Source organism: Pelodiscus sinensis, chromosome 19 (genome assembly GCF_049634645.1).
Source record: "Pelodiscus sinensis isolate JC-2024 chromosome 19, ASM4963464v1, whole genome shotgun sequence".
In the NCBI taxonomy this organism is placed as follows: domain Eukaryota; kingdom Metazoa; phylum Chordata; order Testudines; family Trionychidae; genus Pelodiscus; species Pelodiscus sinensis.
In genome coordinates, this window is record NC_134729.1 from 30,266,499 (window position 1) to 30,291,160 (window position 24,662).

The 24,662-nt window shown below is 47.1% G+C and overlaps 1 protein-coding gene across 4 annotated transcripts in view; it reads left to right on the forward strand.

Annotated features, from left to right (window-relative positions):
* Positions 1–24,662, forward strand: part of ELAVL1 (ELAV like RNA binding protein 1) — a 132,285-nt gene that overhangs the window by 50,557 nt on the left and 57,066 nt on the right. The window lies entirely within an intron of this gene.

The following is a 24,662-nucleotide window of genomic DNA, read 5'->3' on the forward strand; positions in this document are numbered from 1 at the left end:
ATCTTCAGAACCCTTCCGCAGAAAACAGTGAGGCAAAATGTTTGGACCTTTATGACAGGAAGGTCTATGCTACAGGGCATCCTCAACTCCCACATTGCTAACCAGCAAGTGCTGGCTTTAATACCTGTAGTGCTGTCAAAATTTATAAAACTGCTCCCTCAGGATTCCTGGGCTGAATTCTTGGCAACATTGGAAGAAGGGAGTCTTCAGGGTGTCCCTACAGGCTGCTTTAGATGCTGCAGATGCCAGTCACGTGGGTCAAGGCCACTGGTATTGGCATGAGAAGAAGGGCCTGGCTAAAGATTTTGGGCCTACCTTTGTGAGGTCCAACACACAATACAGGACCTTCTCTTTGAGGGTATATCCCTTTCTTTGAAGAAAACAGACACAAGACTCATAATCTACAGAATTCTAGCGCAACCCTTAGAACACTAGGTCTCCATACCCTAGCCGTTCATTGCAGGCATTTTATACCTCCAGGGCAGTCACTCTCCTCAGGGATGCCAAGAGAACCCTAGCAGAAGGAATAGAAATAGTGCCAACAGCTGCCATCGGGACAAGGTACCAACCAGTCAAAACCCTCATCAACTCATAAGCAGTAGTTTTGAAGTATGGTTGAGGTTGCTTCCTTGGATCCAACCCATCTTGCCTTTTTTTCTTCATAATGTGTCTCCTTTCTACCATGCATGGTCCCGAATAACTTCTGATCATTGGGTCTTCTTCGAGTAGGGTCCCCGTGGGTGCTCCACTGTTGGTAAGTGCACGCACTGTGCAAAATTCAGTGAGAGCTCGGTGCGATAGGGAGATGAGGCTCAGGATGTTTTTATTCAATAAAGGGTACACACATTTCGAAGAACCATCGTTACTGCACCAAGGTGAGTAACTTCCTCATAATGTGCACAGTAAAAAGGGTATACTCCATTCCGTTTTCTTCCCTCCCATCCACCTCACTCATTCTCACAAGCAGGTCCTTTTTCAGGACGTGCACATGCTCCTACCTCTACGGGCAATAGAGGAGGTTTCTCTGTGCAGAAGGGAATCAGGATTCTGCTCCTGATACTTACTAAATTACAAGGGGGGGGGGGTGCGCCAGCCCATCTTATAAATGTGGGAACTCAACAAACCCATAAAGATAAAATTCTGCATGGTCTCCCTGGCTTCTATAATTCCTTCCCAGGATCTGAGGGACTCGTATGTTGCCCTCATCTTGAGATGCACACTTCCACATCTCGGTTTATCAACTCCTCAGCAAATATCTTAGATTTGTAGTAGACAACAAACATGACCAATTTATAGTCCTTCCCTTTGGCTTTTTATCAGCCCTGAGGTTTTTTTTTACGAGGTACGTGGCCTTCCTCCATAGACATGGAGTTCACATTTTTCCTTACCTGGACGACTGGCTCATTAACAGCCAAGCCATGTCTCAGAGGCCCACATGGCATTCATCAGGAGCATATTTGACAATCTAGACCTTCTTATCAGTAAGTCCAAATCCACTCTCCTCCCAGTCCAGAGGATAGAGTTTATTGCAGCTGTTCTGGACTCGAGCCAACTTAGGGCCTATCTCCCTGTGGAATGGTTTCAAACAATGGTGTCCATTATTCAGTCTGTCATTGGTTTCCCTACAACTACAGGCAGGACTCTTGGGCCATATGACCTCCTGTGCATAGATGGTAATATATGTGAGACTATGTGTAAGACAGCTACAAATATGGTTAGTTTCAGTCTATTGCCCGTCCTGTGACTATTAATGCTAACCCTGAAAGTTTTGGATTCCCTCCTCTGGTGGATCAGCCAACAGCAAGTTTGCCATTTGCAATGCCTTTACAGTCTCTAGTGATGGGTGCATCAGACTGGGTGTGGAGAGCCCAACTAGGAGATCTCAGAACTTGAAGCCTTTGGTCTCCCACCACCCTAGCTCTCCATATAAATATCAGGGAACTCAGAATAGCCTTAGTGTGCCAGGCATTCTGGCCCCACCTGTCAGGTCACTATGTTCTGATATTAAGACAACACAACAACAGTGTTTTATATCCGCAAACAGGGTGATGGATGCTCTTTTCCCCCTGTGTCAGAAGCCCTCAGACCATGGGACTTCTGTATAGAGCACTCAATACCCCTGCAAGTTGCATATCTCCAAGGTGTTCAGGACTGTTGAGCAGACAATCTCTGTTGCTCTTTACAGTCTCATGAGTGGTCCCCAAATAAACCTCTTCACATGTCACACTAAGAAGTGTCACCAGTTCTGTTCCTTTCAGAGCCATAGTCCAGGTTCGTGAGGGGACTCATTTCTCCTCCACTGGAGTCATCAGTTCCTGTATGCTTTTCCAGTGACTCCTCTAGTGAAAATCAGACAGGACCAAGGCATAGGCCATCTTTATAGCCCCAGCTTGGCCACATCAACATTGGTACACCACTCGACTACACGTGTCTGTAGAGAATTCAATCATTCTAACAATAATCCTGTATCTACTCACAGGACTGCACCGCCTACTCAATCTGAACCTTGAGTCCCTTCATCTTGCAGCATGGAAACTCCATGGTTGAACCCCCTGGGACTATCCTGTTCAAAGCAGGTTAGACAGGTCCTCATGGGCATCAGGAAACACTCAAAGTGGCCTACAAGGCAAAAAGGAAGAGATTGTCAGTTTGATTTAAATCAAAGTGGCGTCTCCCCACTGCACGCCCCCATTCCACTTATTTTGGACTGTCTTTGGCATTTTAAATAACAAAGACACTAATACAAGAAATTGAGAGCATCTAGCTGCCATTTTGGTGTTTCATCCAGGATCTCAAGATTCCTCAGTATTTATGAACCCTCTGGTAACCTTTTTCTTAAAAGGTCTCAACAGACTTTATCCTCAAGTCCGTAAACAGGTCCCTCCCTGGGATCTTAACTTAGTCCTCTTTAAATTCACGGGTCCTTCATTTGAACCACTTTCTTGCTATATTTTTGCTTTCAAAGTAGCATTCCTTCTAGTAGTAACTTGAGAGAGTCCCTCAATTGTTCATAGCAGTGGTTGAGACAATGAAGGATCAGCCAGTATCATTCCAGGATATTTCTGGATAGTAGCCTGCATCAAGGAGTGTTATAGCCTGGTGGGCGTAACTCCACCACCATTTTCAGCAGATTCTACCAAAGCACATGCCTCAGCAATAGCTTTCCTGACTCATATCCCCACTCGGGAAATGTGCAGAGCCCTCTCCACTATGCCATCACCCAGCAGTCCAGGGATGATGTGGCCTTTAGAAAATCAGTATTACAATGTCTACAGATCTCCAACCCTGCCTTCTGAACCTTAGCTTGGAAATAATCTAAATTGGAATGCACATGAACAATCACTAAAAGAAAAAAGAGGTTACATACCTTCTTGTAACTTTGTTCTTCAAGGCATGTTGTCCATGTCCATTCCAATACACTTCTTCTTACCCCTCTATTGCAGTAGCTGGCAAGAAGGAGCTAGGGAGTGGGGGGAGTCAGCAGCGCACTAAATTGCATGCCATGGAGTTGTGACTCCAGGGAGTGCCTAGACTGACTTTACATCTAGCTGCTAGGGGAAAAATCTTCTGGCTAATGTGCACACAACACCTAATTTGGAATTGACATGAACAATATATGTTGAACAACAGTTATAAGAAAGTAGTTATGGGTTTCTTTCAGGCCTTAAACTCTGGGAGACTACGAATGACTACTTGACAAGAATAGTAGGAGGAGGGAGCCTATCCTGTGTCAGAGTGAGGAAACTTGGAGGAGGTTTCTTAGAACTGTTCTTGATCTAGGATTGCAGGTTTTATTTTACAGGGCCTGAAATATCTGGATTTAATTTGCAGACTCAAATTAAATTGACTGAAAGATTATTTAATATTTCCTCTTTAGAGTTTTTAAGGCTGGAGTACTGAGCTGAAAGTTCAGGTATTGCTATTGTCTCAAATTCCAGCTCTGTGCGTATCAGATGTAGGAGGTTTAACAGGCCAGGGAACATGTGCAGTGTATCTGGATTGTTCAGTAAATTAAGGAATGAATTATTACAGAAATCTTTGTGCTCTTAAAATGGTACATTTAACATTCAGAAATGTAAGGGAGGACAGCCTTTTGCCTCCCAAGATCCTGGAGGTTGTCCCCTCTCCTCTGTGTTCTGGAGTGCCTGGAGGTGGAGGCTATGGAACTAGGAAAGGAGAAAAAATTGGTCTCTTATCCCCCAATTGCAGCATCAGCATAACAATATCTCCATCTGAGTGTCCAGTTTGTGAAACTGAATTGCTTCATATGAATATGAATTGCTTCATACAATGGCAGCTTTGGAGGAGACCTCATGTCTAAAGCAAAATGCAGGACAATGTAGCACTTTAAAGACTAACAAGATGGTTTAATAGATGATGAGCTTTCGTGGGCCAGACCCACTTCCTCAGATCAAATAGTGGAAGAAAATAGTCACAACCATATATACCAAAGGATACAGTTAAAAAAATGAACACATATGAAAAGGACATTTGTCCTTTTCATATGTGTTCATTTTTTTAACTGTATCCTTTGGTATATATGGTTGTGACTATTTTCTTCCACTATTTGATCTGAGGAAGTGGGTCTGGCCCACGAAAGCTCATCATCTAATAAACCATCTTGTTAGTCTTTAAAGTGCTACATTGTCCTGCATTTTGCTTCAGCTACTCCAGACTAACACGGCTACATTTCTATCACCTCATGTCTAGTTTCTGATATTCTGGGATTTACAGACAAGGCTGAGGTCTCCTTGCCTATTTTAAAAGGGCTATTGCATCTAGAAAAAATCCCTGTGGCCCAAACAACCTTTGTGCAACCAGTATGTGAAAGGTGATCAAATGATATCAAAACCCCTCCTCCCCCCAGAGGGATTTTCTTGTTTTCGTATGTATGCTCAGCCAAACTCTTAGTCTATAAGGTGCCACAGGACTCCTCGTCGCTTTTGCAGATTCAGACTAACACGGCTACCCCTCTGATACTCGACACCATCTTAGGTTATAGTAGCAGTGCTGCAAAAGTTTCTAGATTGGTTTTTAACTTTCCAACCTCATAAATATAAAGACACAAAAAATTAGATTATCACAGCAGGGAATAGTTTTCTTCTGTGCCCTTAAACATGCACATAAGTACCAACCAAACAGTTGTGGACAGATGGGCTTTAGACAGATTAAGAGAAGGCTATAATACTTAATTCAAAGTCCTTCCTATGGACTACAGCCACTATGTACTGCCACCATTTCCTCCCTTATGTGAATTCTTCCCATGGGAGACTATTAACAGAAGAAATATGGGGACAAAGCTTACAGACTATAGAACAAGCACCTTTGGAGCTTTGCGAACAGGGGCAGCTAATAGGGAGTTTTATGAGGGAGTTTGGAAGGGGGCTAGATACACTTGTCATTCTTTAAAACTAAAACCAAAACTTCCTGACTTAAATAAAAACCCTATCAATAACCTGTAGGTGCGAATGCAGGCAGAAGCCCAGCAGCAGAGTGGGTGCAATCTTGTTGATTGCACCCAATGTAGCACATATGATTACCTGCCCTATGGACAAGTGGCGTATGTGTGCATTCATTGCAAGGAGCTCCTGGCTCTCAGAGACCACGAACAGGCTTTGGAGGCCAGGATGGCTGAATTGGAGGAGCTAAGGGAGGCCGAGAGGTGATGGATAAAAAGACATCTTTTAAAAAGTGGAAGTGGAATCCTAATGAGGAAAATAGAAAGGAGCATAAACTTTGTCAAATTAAGTGTAAAAATATAATAAGAAAAGCCAAAAAGGAGTTTGAAGAACATCTAGCCAAAAACTCAAAATAATAGCAAAATGTTTAAGTACATCAGAAGCAGAAAGCTAGCTAAACAACCAGTGGGACCCTTGGACGATCGAAATGCTGAAGATGATAAAGTCATTGTAGAGAAGCTAAATAAATTATTTGCATCAGTCTTCAGGGCTGAGGATATTGGGGAGATTCCCGAACCTGATCCATTCTTTATAGGTGACAAATCTGAGTAATTGTCCCAGATTGAGGTATCCCCTTTAATTGGTTAACCAGCTAAACAATGTTTAATTGGTTAACCAGTTAAAATGGGAGGGTGAGTCAGAACATCCCTGGCCTGTAGGGGAAGTCCCTGTCTGCGGCAGCCCCCTGCAGGGCCGGAGTAATCGGAGGAGTTGCTCCAGTCCCCACCGGTTAACCTTAACCAGTAAGCCTCACCTGTTAAACATTCACATCCCTAATGCATGGATCTTCAGGAACACTGGCTTGTTCAGAAAGCTGCATGCTGAGACTTTCTAGACCAGAAAATTACAGTGGGAAATGTGGGAACGCCCACTATGGTCCTAGGTGACATGGCTTACGCATTACAGCCCTGGCTTACGAAGGCACCTGGACAGCAGTATGGTGTAGTTCAGCAGGCTAATCTGATGTTACATGGTTATTGAATGTGTCTGATAGATTGAAAGCTAGCTTTCAATCTGTGTTTTTGGCAGGCTGGACCTTTGAAGGATCATATTCCCAAGGTAGTGGCCACCTGCTGATGCTTACATAATTTATGAGGCTAAGGGTGAAAGGTTTGACCAAGGGTGGAATAGTGAAACACAGTGCCTGGATGCACAGTTTGAGCAGCCAGACATTCGTGCTGTCAGAGGAGGCCATCAATATCTGAAGGACCCACTTTGACAGTGAGGGGCATTGGTATTTCTCTGTGTTGGGGTTGCTGCCCTGCTCATCCTGAGCAAGGCATTTCCATGAAATCCAAGGGATATTTCAGGCTTTTATGGGGACAGAGCAATTGGTGTGGGCAGTCACACACAAAATAAGCTCGTCTTCAAACATTTGTCTTTCAATCAGATGGTAAATGTTATTGAAAACCTCACAATGGTGTTAACATCCAGCTGTTAAATTTGCAGCTGCTTTCACAGAGTGGAGTGTTCTGGGAAAAAACATTATTTAATTGTGAAAATGAGTATGCAGGAACAAAGAGGATTGCTAGTGCTGGATTAAGAATTTTGCATTTGCAGCTATGGAGGCTGATGTGTGCGCATGGAGGGATGGCGGCTGTGAAAAGAGTTCTGCTTGTGTTTGACAGTGGGGCTTCTGGTTTGGTCTTTCTCATCTGGATAAGATTCTTCAGTCTCTCATTTTGGTCTTTCATGAGCTATAGCATGCACTGATTGGTTTGTGTTTTCACTTCAACCTCAACTATTTTCTCCATCTTTTCTATACTTGAAGTGTTGAATGACATAACACATCCTTGACCAGATCTTCTCCTTGTCTTCCTGGGTTTTTTGCTGGGTTGATGGAGTCTTTCTGCTGCGAACATGCATAACATCTCAAGGTCTGGTCTGGAAAAGTAACCATTAACAATTGGTTAACTTCCCTGAGTTTCCTCAGATTTCCCAGTTTTAAGACCCCCTAACCTAAAGATCCTAGGCCACAGGGCCGCAACAACTTAGGTTGTCAGGCTGGCAAGACTCCACATGAGATGCATCCAGTCTTGGCTCGCCGCTCTTTACGTTCCGTCCAGAGACCCGTTCACCAAGTCAGTTACCATTCCATCACGGGTCCTCACCTCCTTGCTCTGGTGGATAAATCCACACAACGTCTTAACGGGAGTTCGATTCCATAAACCGACCCCTTCACTTACCACCATGACTGACACGTCACTCATGGGATAGGGTGCCCACCTAGGAGCCCTCACGGCCCAAGGCAAATGGTCAGAGCAAGCACTCCATATCAACCTTTTAGAATTGAGAGCAGTTTATGCATGCTGACTTTTCCTGCACCATATAGCACGAAAAACTAGCAACATTGACAGACAACACCACTTGCATGTATTATATCAGTCGGCAAGGCAGTGTATGATCCTCGTCCCTGTGTACAGAAGCCCTCCAACTATGGAATTGGTGCCTGGCACACCAGATTACCCCTGTTGCCATTTACCTCCCAGGAGTACTGAACGTTACAGCAGACGCCCTCAGTCGCAAGTTCTACAACCACCACACATGGGAAATAGATATGCATATTCTCAGTTGTGTTTCGCCAATGAGGTCAGCCAGACATAGACCTTTTTGCAATCAGAGACAATTACAAATGCCACCTTTAGGCTACGTCTACACTTCCCTCTCTTGCATAAAAAATATGCAAATGAGGGAAAGCATGGAATTTTGCTGTGCCTCATTTGTATAATTAATGAGGCTCCTTTTTGCGCAAGAGACTTTTGTGCAAAAAGGAGCCGTCTATACTGCTCTTTGTGCAAAAACCCCCTCTTGCATAAGAGCTATTCTTCTGCTTTTTCAGGAAGAACAGCTCTTGTGCAAGAGGGGGTTTTGTGCAAAAAGGAGTTGTGTAGATGGTTCCTTTTTGCGCAAAAGCTTCTTGTGCAAAAACAGCCTAATTATGCAAATGAGGCATGGCAATATTCCATGCTTTGCCTCATTTGCATATTTTTTGTGCAAGAGGGCAGTGTAGACATAGCCTTACCGTTCCAGAGCAGCCTTAGGGAAACACTCCCTTGGGGACTCTTTCTCCATGAAATGGGATGCTCTGTTACTCTACATGTTCCCACCTCTCCCCATGCTTCAAAAGGTTATTGTCAAAATCAGAACATAATGAGCCCGCACCAGCGTGGATGAGAGAAACATAATATCCTTACCTCCACACACTTACAGTAATGGATCCATACTCCTTTCCCAGAATCACGACACAATTTTCACCCTGAACTGCACAAACTCCATCTCCAGGCCTGCCTCCTTCATGGCTCCAGGATGCTGAAAATACCTGCTCTGAAAGGGTAAAGCAAATACTAATCAACAGCAGAAGAGAATCCTTAGGAGAACTTACCTCTACAAATGGAACAGGTTCTCCCAGTGGGCTTTTAAACGCACTCACCCTATACCTCCTGAAACTGCCCCCTCCCGCTCTTATTGGACTACCTCTTGTACCTTAGGGAGTTGGGCCTGGCTTTAAGTACTATCAAGGTTCATGCAGCTGCTATAGCAGCCTTCCATCACACCGCTGAAAGTGATTCTTTCCTCCCGAACCCAATCATCAAAAGATTCTTCACTGATCTACAAAATACTTTTCCATTTGTTTGACAACCAGTTCCCATCTGGGACCTCAATCACGTACTTAAGAGCCTCACACAGCCGCCTTTCGAGCCCTTGGCAACCTGCCCCTGGACTCTTTCCTCCTTGCGATTAATCTCTAGTAGGAGAGTGGGGGAACTCGCCACCCTAACACCGGACCCCCCCCATACAATTTTCAGCATGGACACTGTGACGCTTCGGCCCCACCCCAAGTTTCTCCCGAAAGTTCCCTCTCCCTTCCACATCAACAAACCGATATACTTACCTGCATTCTTCCCCAAGCTGCACAGTGACCACTCACACACAGCATGGCACACTCTCGACATCCGCAGAGTGCTTGCATTCTACATTGATCATAAAAGAGCTAGGCGAATATCTCCTTGACTCTTTTTCCCCTTTGTGGAACGCTTCAAAGGACAGGCTGTCTCTTCTCAGAGGATTTCCAAGTGCATCTCTTCGTGCATCCACACATGCTACACCATCCATAACAGAGAACCACTTGGTACCATCACAGCCCTTTCTATCAGGGCTACGTCCTCCACAACTGCCTTCCTCAAAATTGTTCCTGTACAGGACATTTGCAATGCAGCCACTTGATCATCAGACTGCACATTTGTACAAAACATTACGCTTTTGCATCATCCATCACATCATCTGTGGCTGTCGGACTAGCGGTAAGATGCTGTGCCGGCAGGGCGGATGGTACGATTGGAGGCCACGTGGGGAGTTTTTTTCCCTCAGTGATAGTAACAGAGCTCCAAACCCCCCTCCATGAGCCAACTACTACTTTCAAATCACCCAGAGTGTAGCACCCACGGGGGCACTACTCACAGAAGGAGTTACCTTGTGAAGTTATGATAGTTCTTCGGGTAGTCCCCGTGGGTGCTCCACGTCTGGTGTCGGGTTGGTCCCAGCGCCACGAATCGGAGCTTGCCAGAGCTGTGTTCGGCCGGACCGCGCATGCTCGAGCTAGTTTCGCGCCTTTCATGTGCCGCTTGCAGTCCGGTGCCCGCCAGTTTCCTCTAATCCGCCCCTGGTCACAGATGGAGCTCCCCTTCCTCTCCTCAGGCTTCCTGAGGGAAAGTTCAGAACGATTTAGACTTCTGTTTTTTCACTACACTTCTAGTTCATTAATGTGTTCCTGATTTTAAGTTAATACTTTATAGAGTTATCAGCTGTTTATACTTATATTTGAAGGTTTCAGCTGTGTCCGCCGTGCAGCCCTCAGCCATGGCTCTGTCAAAAAAAAAAAAAAAAGAGAGAGGGAGGCAGTATAATGATAGCAAAAGAAAGTTACCATTTGTATATAGTTATATTGTTGCTTTCTATGGGACGTTTTTCTGTTACAACTCCTAGTTTACTTTATTAAAAAAAAAAAAAAAAAAGTAAAAAAGTAAGTTACATTGTTACCCGGCTAGCTCCTCTTGAGCTAAGTTCAGTAGTTCTCGGACCCTTTATTCAAACATATACACACACGTAAAGGGGGAGAGGAGAACAAGACTCAAATAATAAAATAGGCATAGTTACAATTCCTAAAGGAGACGGAAAGGGGCAGTCGGTGAAATGAGAGAGAACCCCCTTCAGACAGCCGGTATGCCAGGCTCCCCTTGCTTCAAAAAGTGCACTATGTGCAGGGACTCAATGCCTGTCTGACAGACATTCGGCTTGCGTCCGCTGCCTTGGGGAGGCACATATCCCCCAAAAATGTAGTCACGGTGCCAAGCTCACGATGAGAGCCCGCAAGGAGGCTGAAGGAAATCCTCTTTGATAAGGCTCTCCTGCCTTCTAGCACTCCAGGCTCCTCGGCATCGGACCCGACCGCAGGAAAGCGGAGGGCTCCCTCCCCGGCTATGTCTTCCCCTAAGAGGAAGAAAGTCTCTCCTGCTCGTTCCCTGCAGATTGCCCAGCAGCAGCGGGTGAGCGCAGGCGATAAGCCGGGCACTTCAACTCAAAGACAGCCCGTGCGGCCACTTCAAAGAAGCCAGCCAGCACTTCCCGGCTCCTGCCGCCTCCGGCATCGCAGATGGCAGGGGGGCCCCTTAAAGACACAGCCTGCCCCGCACCGACGGTGCCTGGCTCTTTTGACTGTGGTGCACCCCCCCCCCCTCACAGGGAGCTGTCCTCAGCACCCACGGTACCCAGCACTGAACAAATGACTGCATCAGCACAGCCACCTGACCCTCCAAGCTTGCAGCCTGCAATCTCGGAGCAGCTAGAAGCAGCTTCTACTAGTGCAGCACCAAGGACGAACATCCATGACATTTCCCTCTCCCCCTCCCCGGTGTCCCCTCCAGAGCCATCCCCTCACCCCTCCACGTCTGCACACCATGCAGCAGGGCACAAGGAGCATCATAGGCGAAGCTTATCCTCTCGCCACCATCGCTATAGGGAACGTAGCTGCTCACATTATAGATATTCCAGATCTCAATCCCCGTCAAGGCGATTCCGTTCCCCAACTCGCGCGCCACGCAGCACTTACTATGTCAGACACGGCACCGTGGGATCCTCTAGATGTTCACCTGCAGTCTCTGATCGACGTTCCATGCATTACCGTAGATCCTATTACTATGGGTCACCCCATCACAGCTGCTCGCGGTCTCGCCGCAGATCACCATGCTCCGGTCGATCGACCAGCCCGCGCTCAATGCATTTGGAACCTCGGAATCAATCTCCGCCCCCGACCTACGTTACCACCACGCTCCCCACTCCCTCATCCACAATCAGACATGGAAGAGGGCCAGCTCTCCGAAAGGGAACCGGATATGTCTTGGCCGAGCGGTAACCTTGGCCGAGACATCACCCCCAGATGATCTTAAAGAGTTCCAAGACCTCTTTAAACAAGTGGCGCAATCTCAGGAGGTACAACTCATGGAGGCTGAGGTGAAACATCATAAGCTGTTTAAGAACTTACATCCTAAACATCAACGGAAGATTGCCCTCCCTATAAACGAGGCTATCATGGAGGTAGCTGAGGAGATTTGGCAGACGCCAACATCTATACCACCTACGAATAAAAGGGCGGACAAAAAATATTTCATCCCCTCCAAAGGCCTAGACTTTCTTTTTAATCACCCACAGCCTAATTCTTTAATAGTGGACGCTGTCCACCACAAAGCTAAGATGCCCCATTTTAAGACCTCCCTCCCGGTTAAGGACTCTAAAAAATTGGACTTATTCGGCCATAAGAGAGATTCTTCCGCAACCTTACTCCTCCGAATCGCCAACTACGAGGCCCTCTTTTCAAACCACAACTTTGATAATTATTCAGAGCTTCCGGATCTGATGCAACACCTTCCTGACAGCAAGAGACCTCTTTTAAAGGCTGTTGTCCAAAAGGGGTATACCGCGTGTAGAACATCACTTCAAATCGCCGCAGACGTAGCAGATACGGCTGCATGAGCCATGGCGACAGGCATCGCCATGCGGAGAGCCTCCTGGTTCCTGTCAGCGGGAGCCCCTCGAGAATTGCAGTCAAAGGTCGAAGATCTGCCGTTTGATCGACAGAAGCTGTTTGCCTCCACGACCGATGAGATTCTACATTCGGGAAAGGACTCTCGTACTACCCTCCGAACCTTGGGCATGTACACTCCTCCGTTCAAGCGTAAACGATACTACCCCTTTCAAAGGAGGTATGACTATTCATCCTTCAAACAGCAACAACGCGGACCTGACCAGTCCAGATTCAGACAGCGCCCGCAGCGCCAGCAACAGAATCGAACATCTGCTCGGCCTGCTTCTAAGCAGCAGGTTTGACTCCCGTGTCAAGGACTCGAACAAGTCTCTCATTGTCATCACACAGAAGCCTGCAAACAACCTCTTCCATCATCGGCTGAGGCCATACAATCATCAATGGGCCAGCATTACCTCGGACCGATGGGTCCTGGAAGTGATATCATCAGGCCTCACGATCCCCTTTACCTCAGTTCCCCCCACTACCCCACCCACCCCGTCCCTTTTCAGGGACCCATCTCACGGGGTCGCTCTTTAACACGAGGTCTACCACCTTCTACAGATCGGGGCCATAGAATGAGTACTCGCGGAGTTCCGGGGGAAAGGCTTCTACTCCAGGTATTTCCTAGTCCCCAAGAAGTCCGGGGGGTGGAGGCCTATCCTCAACCTGAGAGGCCTCAATCGCTACATTCGAAAGCAGCGCTTCAAGATGACCACGCTGGCCAAGATCATACCGGTGCTAAACAAGGGAGACTGGTTCGCAGTCCTAGATTTACAGGACACATACTTTCATATCACGATGCACGTAGTGCACAGATGTTTTCTTCGGTTCGTAGTGGGAGACGAGCACTTCCAATACAGGGTGCTCCCTTTCGGCCTGGTATCGGCCCCGGGAGTGTTCTCAAAGACACTAGCGGTGGTGGCCGCCCATCTACGCAAAACAGGGGTCTCAATTTTCCCGTATCTCGACGACTGCCTCATGAAGGGTCTATCGCAGTCGGAGACACATTACATGGTAACCGCGACGCGGGATCTATTCGACTCCCTCGGCCTCATTGTAAACATGCAAAAATCGCGTCTGCAACCGACACAAACTCTAACCCATAGGAGCCCGACTTGACTCTCTCTGAGCGAGCTCATCTTCCGGTCGAGCACTTCCAAGTCATAAAGGACTTAATAGGCACAGTCTTACAAGCTCCAACACTCCCAGTACGGGTATATTTGCAGCTCCTAGGCCATATGGCGGCCACTACGATCATCGTGCGACATGCAAGGTTCCATTTGCGGTGCCTGCAGCATTGGTTGAGCACGGTGTACAACCCCGTCAGACACAGCAACCGAAAACTCGTGGCTCTACCCGTACATGTAAAGAAGTCTCTCCATTGGTGGGCCAACCCCAACAATATGTTGTCAGGAGTCCCCTTCCATGTGACACAGCCGTCAAGGGAGATAACAGACGCTTCTCTCGTGGGATGGGGTGCTCACGTCGGCACGGAAACAGCTCAGGGCCGCTGGTCCGCATCGGAACAGATGTTACATATCAACCTTCTCGAGTTGAGGGCGGTGTTCCATGCCTGCAGACAGTTCAGGACGCATATAAGAGGCACAACAACCAGAATTCTCACCGACAATATCGTCACGATGTGTTACGTGAACAGACAAGGAGGCGCCAGGTCCTGGTCCCTGTGCGCGGAGGCAGTCCGCTTATGGACGTGGTGCATTCGAAACGACATCGTTATAGTTGCATCATACTTACCCGGTGCGAACAACACCATCGCAGATGCATTGAGCAGATACTCTCATCACAATCACGAGTGGATGATCAGTACGGACGTCCTCCTACCTCTCTTCCGTCGCTGGGGTTGTCCAATGATAGATCTCTTTGCCACTCAGGCCAACAGGATATGCGCAGCATACTGTTCCAGAGCAGGAGTAGGCACCGATTCCCTGGGAGATGCCTTTCTCCGACACTGGGGAACATCACTGTTATATGCATTCCCCCCTGTTGTGCTCATTCCCAGAGTGCTCGAGAAGATCCTCATGGACAAGGCGAGAGTCTTACTCATAGCTCCGGCCTGGCCCAGACAGCCATGGTACTCAACTCTCCTGCAGCTGTCCACGCGACCACCATACCGCCTCCTGCATCGACCGGACCTCCTGATGCAGCACAACGGCGCCCTTCTGCATCCGAAGTTGAACACACTGCATCTAACTGCATGGATGATAGATGGTTCAGCACGTCCGAGAGTCTTTGCTCGGACCAGGTGAAACGGGTATTGCTGCATAGCAGGAAAGACTCTCTACCAGGAAAACCTACCTGTTAAAATGGTCTGGGTTCACACGTTGGTGTGTTCCAAAGGGCCTAAACTCTTTTCTCTTGGACTATATCCTTCAGTTACAGGTTGCTGGGCTCTCCATATCACTCAGTCCATGTAGCAGCAATTGCGGCCTTTCACGGCCCAGTAGAGGGTAGGTCGGTCTTTTCTCACCCCATGGTCACAAGATTTCTCAAAGGCCTCACTAACCTTAATCCACCTCGCAGGCCCCCGCCACCCACATGGAGCCTAGACCTCGTGTTGGACGCCCTGATGCGTCCTCCCTTTGAACCCTTGGCGACGGTACCCTGGCCTATACTTGCAATGAAAGTACTCTTCCTCTTGGCCATAACATCAGCGCGTAGGGTCAGTGAGCTGGCAGCACTAATGGCATTCCCCCCCCCCCCCTTACAGTATTTAGTAAGGAATCTGTAACATTGAGATCTCATCTGGCTTTCCTACCTAAGGTCTACACAGATTTTCATATTAACGAGCCGATCGTTTTGCCATGCTTCTATCCAAAGCCTCACATCTCTCAGCGGGACGCGCTCCTGCATACCCTGGACGTCCGTCAGGCATTGGCATTCTATATAGATAGAACCCGCAACATCAAGAAAACAGATCGCCTTATTATTTTGACGTCAGGCCGCTTTAAGGGCCAACCCCTCTCGGCCCAGCATATTTCGAAACTCGTCGTCTCCTGCATTACCACCTGTTACACCATTTGCGACAAGCCGCTCCCATCGCAGTCAAGGGCCCACTCGACGCGAGCAGTGGCGACATCAGCAGCGTTCGTTAGGGGAGTCCCTTTACGTGACATCTGCCGGGCAGCCACTTGGTTTTCCAATACCACATTTTCAAGGCACTATGCAATCACGCAGCACCTAGCTTCCGATTCAGCGGTGGCTCTAGCAGTACTCCCTAGCCACCAAAATCGTGATTCCGCAGCCCACGTCTAACTCAGATTACTGCTCCGGAGTCACCAGACTTGGAGCAACCCCCGGGGGGACACATCTCGAAGAAAAAGAAGTTACTCACTTCCGTGCAGTAACGATGGTCTTCGAGGTGTGTCCCCGTGAGTGCTCCACGACCCGCCCTCCTCCCCGCTACGGAATCGCCTCTGTTTCTGTCTTGCAAAGGGGCGGTGAGAGGAAACTGGCGGGTGCCGGGACCGCGCGCGGCACGTGAAAGGCACGAAACCAGCTCGAGCATGCGCGGTCCGGCTGAACACAGCTCTGGCGAGCTCCGATTCGTGGTGCCGGGACCAACCCGACACCAGACGTGGAGCACCCACAGGGACACACCTCGAAGAACCATCGTTACTGCACGGAAGTGAGTAACTTCTTTTTCTTCGAGATGTGTCCTCCCCTCCGTGGGTTGCTCCACTACCCTCCCTCCTTCCCCTGCTGTGGAGCCCTAGTAGAGAAGGAACGGAGGGAGTCACGCGCATGCCTAATGGACACTAATAGCATGGGGGGCGCCACAGCGTACGCGTATGGTACGTAGACACTGCTAGGAAAATCTCTGGTTGCCAGCGTGAGGAAGCATCAGCACCCAGAATGGAGCACCCACGGGGACACATCTCGAAGAACTACCGTTATGGCACAAGGTGAGTAACTCTTTCCACCCATGTTTTTGCAGCCCACCCCACCTCTGCCTCTCTGCAATACACAGTGACTAAGTGCCCTGCTTGGCTGCTCTGGCTCCCCCTCCCTCAGCTGCACTGGAACACCTAACCCCCCTGCATGGCTTCCAACCATATCTTCCACCCTGCCAGCACAGCATCTTACCCTGCATCTCTTCCCATGCTTCATGTCCAGTTGCTGAGTTCTCTCAAACATCACTGCCTGGTGTACTGTTTGCCACCAGTTTGGCCTCAAGCCCTTTGTTTCTACCTCTTCATGAATATCTTCTGTCTGTGGGACAAATGTTTCTTATGACTCTGTGCTATAGAAAGTCCCCACCCAGGATTTCTTTATAGAAACATATTTTGGGTGAAGCATCAGACTGGCTGTTTGCTGCCTTCATATTCTGGTACACCTGCTGAAGTTCCTTTATCTTGGCTTTGCATTGTAGGGAATCTTGCTCATACAACTTCTCTCACAGGACTTTTAAAATGTCTCAGTTCCTGTGGCTCACTTGCACAGATTCTTCATTCCACACACCGATTAAGATCCAAAAGCTTTGCATTGCTCCAAGCAGGAGAGCATTTTGCAGAAAAGATGCCATGAGGACCACTACACTATGAGCCAGGAGAGTTCAAATGCTCTCTGGGTTTTGTTGCCAGAAAGGGTTTTTTGGTGACACAACTTGCAAGCGTAGACAAGGTCTTAGGCTTTGTCTACACTTGCAGTTGAGCAACAAAGCTTTGGTCAGTCACAGGAACTTAAACCCTTTCCCCAAGACACAAGCTTTGGGGGCAGTGGAAGTGCTAGTGCATAAGTGCTTTATGGGCAGAAGTCCTCTCCTACAAAGCAAATGCTGCTGGTAGGGGAATAGAACTTTTTTGTCAGCAAAAGTGTGAACAAACAGTCTTTACAATGTCAACACACTCTTTTTGTAAAAGCTGTGTAGTATAGAAATACAGGAGTGGCCCTAGGCTGGCTGCGGCAGTTGGCACCCCAGGCGGAAGGCGCGATCAGCGCCCCCTCCTGCATGGCTGTCAATGGCTGATGTAATCACGGGGCACCCCAGTGCCCCAGGACGTCATCATCCGGCGCCCGGGCCGGCGGTGCCCTAGGCAACTGCCTAGTTTGCCTAGGCTCACAGGCCACCCCTATAGAAATACTTTTACCATCAACAGCAACTTTAACAGCTCCTCTAAACTGCCACCTGCATAATAAAAAGAACTCTATGCCAGGGAGCAGAAATTGCCAAAGGAACAGTCTGTCTCATTGGCAGGCACATAAGCCCAACTCTGCTCCCATCCCCCTCTCTCCCTCAAGGTGATCATGAGCCCAGTTCTTTTAAAGGTCTCTGAGGCTGCACCAGACCTGTTGGAAGCCTGTGCGGCTCCCCAGCAGACTTTTTTTTATTTGTCTGTGCGGGTGTTGTGTGATTAGATTTATTTTTAGATCCAAAGGAAATCAGGACACTCCAGGAAGACTTAACCACTTTTTATTTATTGCAAGCTTTAAGCAGTTAACATAATTGTTTAGTAATTGTTTTTAAGGCCTGTGAAATTTATACAATTTAAACCTTAAATATTATAACTTAAGCAATTAATACAGCACAAAGCAATGCAAAAGCAATTAATAGAAGATCTACTAATAATACAATAATAAAGCCTAGTTCACTTATACTTCACCCGTGTGGTACCTACAGGATGGCATGGTTCCTTTGATTCCCACACATCGGAACGCCGTGCACTGGGGTCGCCAGTGTGAAGGGCCTTTTTACTTCTAGTTACATTGAGCAGAACCTGTGGGTCAATCCTGCTCATTTCCTCCCATCAATTCTTCTTATTAAGCCCATTTTATAGCAAAGTGTTCTATAAATATTCGGTCATTCTAATAATATTTGGTAATTGATTACTTACTGTGTAAGGTAACTATAGTGCCCAATGCCATATTTGGGGTACATTCTGCTATTCAGGATGTTGCAAAAACTGCGTGTGTAGTTGAAGCAAAATGCAGGACAATGTAGCACTTTAAAGACTAACAAGATGGTTTTATGGCTGCATCTGTAATTTTTGCTCCTCAGAAACAAAAGTACCAGTACAAGGTTGAATGTTGTGTGTTTTTGACGTGGTCTCACTGTACCGCTTAATCTGGATTGTTATGCAAACCATTCCTACCTATCAAAGCTTTTCCCTTGACCTTGTGTGCATGCGACTGCATTCATGCACCAGACTTGAGAGAAGCCTGGATTTTAGGGATCCATACTGGGTCAAGGCAAATATCACTATTTATTGTGTCCAGGCTCCCCCACAGCGGGGAACAGAAAAATGTCGGCCATATGAATTCAAATCACCCCAGGAGTATGGGAATCATTAAAGTGGAAGACAGAAAATATCATTGCCTCTACAGAAATCCATGGAATGCCCACATCGCTAATACATTCATGCACATTAGGGATGTAGTAATGTAATAGATTAACTAATAAGCTTTTGCTTTTCAGTTAATGCTGTAAACTACACACATTCTTACCACCACCACCCCCCCCCCCGGGTAAATTTTTTAGCAGGCTGGCCAGCAGCCCAGCTCTTTCCTGGCTTGCGTCAGGTCCAGGACCTACCTTTGCTGCAGCTCTGCATTTAAAGTGTATTAGGAGACAGGTGGGCAAGCAGCCTGGCTCAATTGCAGGTCTCACCAACTCTGGGAGCTCAGCTCTTTCTCCCCCCCACCTACAGGGGCTGCTGCCACCCCGCACTGCTGCCTCTGTATAAGAAGCAGCAGTGTGGGGCAACAGGCGGCTGGTCCGTGAGGGGAGTTAGTTTTTAAACTGCCTACCCTCATGAACTAGCTCCCGCCTGGCACCCCGTGCTGATAGAAAGACAGCAATGTGGAGTGCAGAAGAGGTCGTCAAAGAGCTGTTTAAGAATGCCCATTTGCATAGCTGAAAATATGCAAATTAATATTATTGATAATTGACTAAGATTAATGCTAGTACAAATGACACGTACTCACCGACTTTATTTACTGGGATTTCTGCTGCTGCACCTTTTTACATAGTTGTTTGAAGTTTACATCATAACTGGTCAAATCCAGCTTCATGCACACATTCAGGTTATCTTCTATCAATCTTATGGCAGGGGGCTGGTGATGTGGGGGTGCAGGAGTCTGGGTTGGGATGCATAGGACTCAGGGCAGGAGATTGGATTTAGAATTGTTTGATGGACTTAGGGCACAAGTTTGGTGGGTGTGGTGGTGTAGGTGTGTTTATGGCAGCAGACTGGGGATGTGGGGGCACATGAATTTGGGGATGTTGAGGTATGAGGGTCCCCGGCAGGGAGTTCAGGTATATGATGGGCTATGGGTTGGTGTGTGTTGGGAGAGGGGGTGAAGGAGTGTTATGATGCTGCAGCCAGATGGGGCTGAGCCCTATTTGGGGGCTTGATGGCCAGGCTTCATTTTTAAATAAAAGTAAAATATTATGTCCAACACAAAAGGTTTCAACATTATCTTTATTATTCCTCCCCCCTCTCCCGACTCTGGGTTAAGGCCAAAAAATGAGGTTTTAAGTGTGCAGGACAGGGCTATCCATGAACAGGATAGGGATGGGAGTACAGGATTTGGGCAGAAGGTAGGGTGTAGGAGGGGGTGAGGTGCAAGCTCTGATCTGGGGGCAGGAGCATGCTGGGGGCTGGCTGCCTGGCCAGAGGGCAGGGGTTGTCTGGCCAGACAGCAGTGGGGGATTTTTGGCCGGAGGGTGGGGGTCTGGGCATGAGGTGGTGAGTGGCACTTACACGGTGCTGGCCACATGGCATGAAAACACGTAACAGGGCCTCCTGCTGCTCCCAATTGCCAGCAAGAAGTCTACAGGAAGGGTTGGCAGGGGAGGCTTGCAGGAAGTGTGTCCAGGGGAACAAACATAGCAGTGTGCAGGGAGCCATCTTTAGTTCCTGGTTTCCCCCACACCGGAGGAAGGAAAATGCTGACGCGCTGAGCTATTTTTGTGTCTACTTGTTCCCTGCACACCGGATCAGGCGGAGAGACTTGGGACTTTCTCCCTTCCCTCCTGCGCAGGAAGCCGGCACTGGCACTCCAATCTTACGGGGCCATAAAGCTGTAGTGCAGGGCTGGCTAACCCGCGGCTCTTCACTCCTGAAAGTGCAGCTCATGAAGCTACCCTATGTGCCCCAACAAATAGGGCCCTCCCCCCCCCCCCGGGCTCTTGAGTGCAAGGGAGCCATCCGGCATGGCAAAATGGCGCTGGCCGACAGGAGCCTGATGTGGCCAAAAAGCCTAACCCGCAGTTTTTAAAGGGGCAGCGTCCCTTCCCCCCCCTCCGCTCCCAAACAACTCTGGTGCGACTTAGCATTTTTTCTGCCTAGGGTTGCCAGGTGTCCGGTTTTTGCCCGGATTGTCCGTTATTTGGGACCCCTGTCCAATAAAAAACCATGTCCGGTATTTTCTGTTTCCCTTAGACGGAAGCCTGGAGGGGACAGGTGGGGAAGTGAGAAGCCATTTAAAGGTACAGCACGTGCGCATGCTCTCTCTTTTGCTCAACTTCGGTCCTCCTCCCCTCTCAACAGAATTTTTCCCTGATGTGTGGTTTTTTGGGGGGGGGGGGGACGCGGTGGTATTTTTTGTTAAACCATCTGGCAACCCTATTTCTGCCACTGTTTCTGCTCTCTTTGTTTAATGGGTTGGCCACCCCTACTGTAGTGCCACCACTGGCTCTCAGCTGTGGGAGGGGTGGGGTAGAGACTGAGTTTGGGTGCCAAAAGAGCCATATCTGGCTCCTTAGTAAGCTGTATCTGGCTCATGAGCCATAGGTTGCCAACTCTCGTCATAAGTAGTCTGTTGCACCTTTTATTTAGCTGTGCCATTCTGTAGATTTTCCAGACCTGAGGAAGAACTCTGTCTGTGGCCCACAGTGTAGTTTGGGTTTACATGGGGCTCAACACACAGCCCACAAGTGGGAGCCAACACAAAGTAGTCAATATAATGGTCTTCTGTTGAGATGTGTTTTAGTAGTTAAATTTCTGAACTGTCATTGCTCATTAAAAGTGCCTGCGTGTTGTATAATCTTGCCTTAATCTTTGTATTCATGCCCATCAGTGTGAAAAGCTATTTGCATATATATTTGTATGTACATGCAACCACATTTAAGTTGCAGCCTTTGGCATGTGCTGTGAGTATCATTTTGGCCCCTGGATCTTCCAAAGTTGAGTATCTCCACTCTAAAGTTTATCTCTCACCAGCGGAAGTTAGTCCAATAAAATATATTCTCTCCCATATTGCTTCTCATTAGAAATATTATACAAAATGTATCATTTCACTGATGGTTTTTTTTAACTGTAATACCTGAATTTCTTTTAAAGATAGTGAAAATGTTCATTTACCCAGAGAATTGATTCGTTAGTGTTTTGATAAGACAGGTTTGAATCTGAAATACACGGATAAGCGCAACACAGACTAATTGAATCTTTTCAGTGGATTCCAAAGCCAGAAATTAAAATCTAGTCTGATCTGTGTAACAGAGGCCATAGAAGTTCTCTAAGGCCTAGAAGAGATCTTCTAGATGAACACCTAATTTTGATATTAAAATATTACTGATAGAGAATGCACCATGCCCTTTTGTGAATTGTTCCAGTGTTGAATTGCTCTCTGTTTTAAAATGTGCACTTTAGACAAATTCAGACTGGAAATAACTTCATGATTCAGTTGGAAGAAAAAGGTACATCAGTTGAAGAGATTATTGGTAGCCAAACCAGGAGAGTGTTTAGTATTTCTGAAGTTAAAAGGAACAAGATCACTGTGGTTAAAAGGTTAAAAATAGCTTCAGCATTTCCAGTGGCTGATGTGAAGGTGGAAAGAAAGGGTGGTGGTATGAAAAAACTTAGTGTGAAGTGCATGATGTGTGTTTGTCTTGTTGTTTCTGTCAGTGGAGGCTGAACTGGAATTTAACCTACTATTTACTGTGAGATATGTAAGTTGACGGAGTTTGCACATCTTGTTTATACATCAATATATTGAGTGACAGTACTTGCATTACATGGTGACAGGTATAACAATTTTTAATCCTGTAGCACCTTAGAGACTAACAAATATAGTATCATGAGCTTTCATGAGTAAAACCCACTTCCCATCTGAGTAAGGTTCATGTTTTCTGTCTCTTTCTCACACATTCACACAGAGATATATTTGGCACTGATGAGGCCACATTTGGAGTATTGCATCCAGTTCTGGGTCCCCCAATACAGAAAGGATGTGGAAGCATTGGAGAGGGTCCAGCGGAAGGCAACCAAAATGATTAGGGGGCTGGAGAACATGACCTACGAGGAGAGGTTGAGGGATTTGGACTTATTTAGTCTGCAGAAGAGAAATATGGGGGGATATGATAGTAGCCTTCAACTTCTTGAAGGGAGGTTTCAAGGAAGCAGGAGAGAGGCTGTTCTCAGTAGTGATGGATGGCAGAACAAGGAGCACTGTTACAGTGGAGGAGGTTTAGGTTGGATATTAGGAAAAACTTTCCCTAGAAGGGTGGTGAAGCACTGGGATGGATTACTTAGGGAGGTGGTAGAATCTCCATCCGTAGAGATTTTTAAATCACGGCTTGATGACAGAGCCCTGGCTGGGACGATTTAGTTAGGGTTGGTCCTGCTTTGGGCAAGAGGCTGGACTCGGTGACCTCCTGAGGTCTCTGCATAAGGATCTTGTGCAAGCCAGACACGTCCACACTGTTTGTTTTTGCGCAAAACCTCTTGTGCAAAATGGATCAGAAGAGATTATGCAAATGAAGTAAAAGAAAATGCTAATGAGCGCTTCATTTGTATTGCCTCTTCTGCAAAAAAAGTAGTGTAGACATAGCCATAGTTATTTAAACACTATCAGCCTACACATCAGTCTGCTCAGTAGGAGCTGTTCTAAGAACTGAGATTCTGAGTTCTAGTCCTAATTCTTCCATTGATTTTTGTGCCTTTTGTGTGTAACCTTTCTCAGTAATTCCTAGTTTAGGAGCCAAGGAAGTATAATTCCTCTCCCCAGCTCAGAGATTGCACAAGATGATTTCAAACAGGTGGAAAAAAATCTAGTTTCTTATGTTGCAGACCAAGTCTCAGCCATCTAGCTACTTTGTTTTTGAGTATGAATGGTCCAGACCTCTGTGTTTGTATGGGCTTTCTATAACTAGGTCTCTTTATCCTCCTGAGCCAGAAATAATACCTGACAATCCTAGTCTCAACATTCCCAGTTAGTTATGTAAGTCACTGGCAAAGTTTATATCACCTGCCTTTCTGATATCTGACCCACATAGTAGGTAACAGTTTAATATTGCATTTAGCTCAGATAGTGCATTTCTGTCGTGAATTTATAAGTTCTGGATTCAAGTCCTGTTGCTGATTTAACTTGGGTGAAAGGTAAGGATGTTAAGAGGCAGGTAATAGACCAGTTGTGTAGTTGATACAATTTGTATCAACTACACGATTAGGCAATAAGGGAAGGTGCTCTGTCCCAGCTTGCATCGGTCCAGGAGCTATCCCAGCTGCCGCTCTTTAGTTTAAATATAGTAGGAGTCAGGCGCGTGGGCAGACCAGCTCCTACTATATTTAAACTAAAGAGATGCAGCGGAGGTAGGTCCTGGACCAGCATGAGCTGGGACAGAGGTGGGACCTCTGTGACGACTGCATTTTAAATCTAGTAAGAACCAGGTAGCTCTTAATACATTTAAAGGCAGAGTCGCAGTGGTCCTGGACCAGCATGAGCCGACAGAGCCAGGTTTGCTCAGTCCAGCAGTCTCTGTCCACAACCAGCCCCGGCCACCGCAAACAGAGACTGCTTCCCCTCCTCTCCCCCTCTCCCCTTTCTGACTCTGATAGAAGCAGCAGCGGGGCGGGAGCAGCATGTGGCACTGCAGAGATTGTGCTGTGGGGGAAACTAGCTTTTAAGCCAGCTCTCTTCTCTCCCCTCCCCTCCCCAGCACCGGTTCTTGTTCCCCCTCCTCTGTTGCTGCTTCTGATATACAGAGGCAGCAAGGGTGGGGAGAGTAGTTTTAAAAACAAAACTTTAAAAATTATAATAAATAGCGACCCCTGTTAAAAGTATGCTTGAGTTGCAAAGTCAAGCCCTAAATTAGGAAATGCTGGAATTCAGGTTCTTATTAAGGATGTTAAATTGTAGTTATCTGGCTAATTGTGGAGTTGATA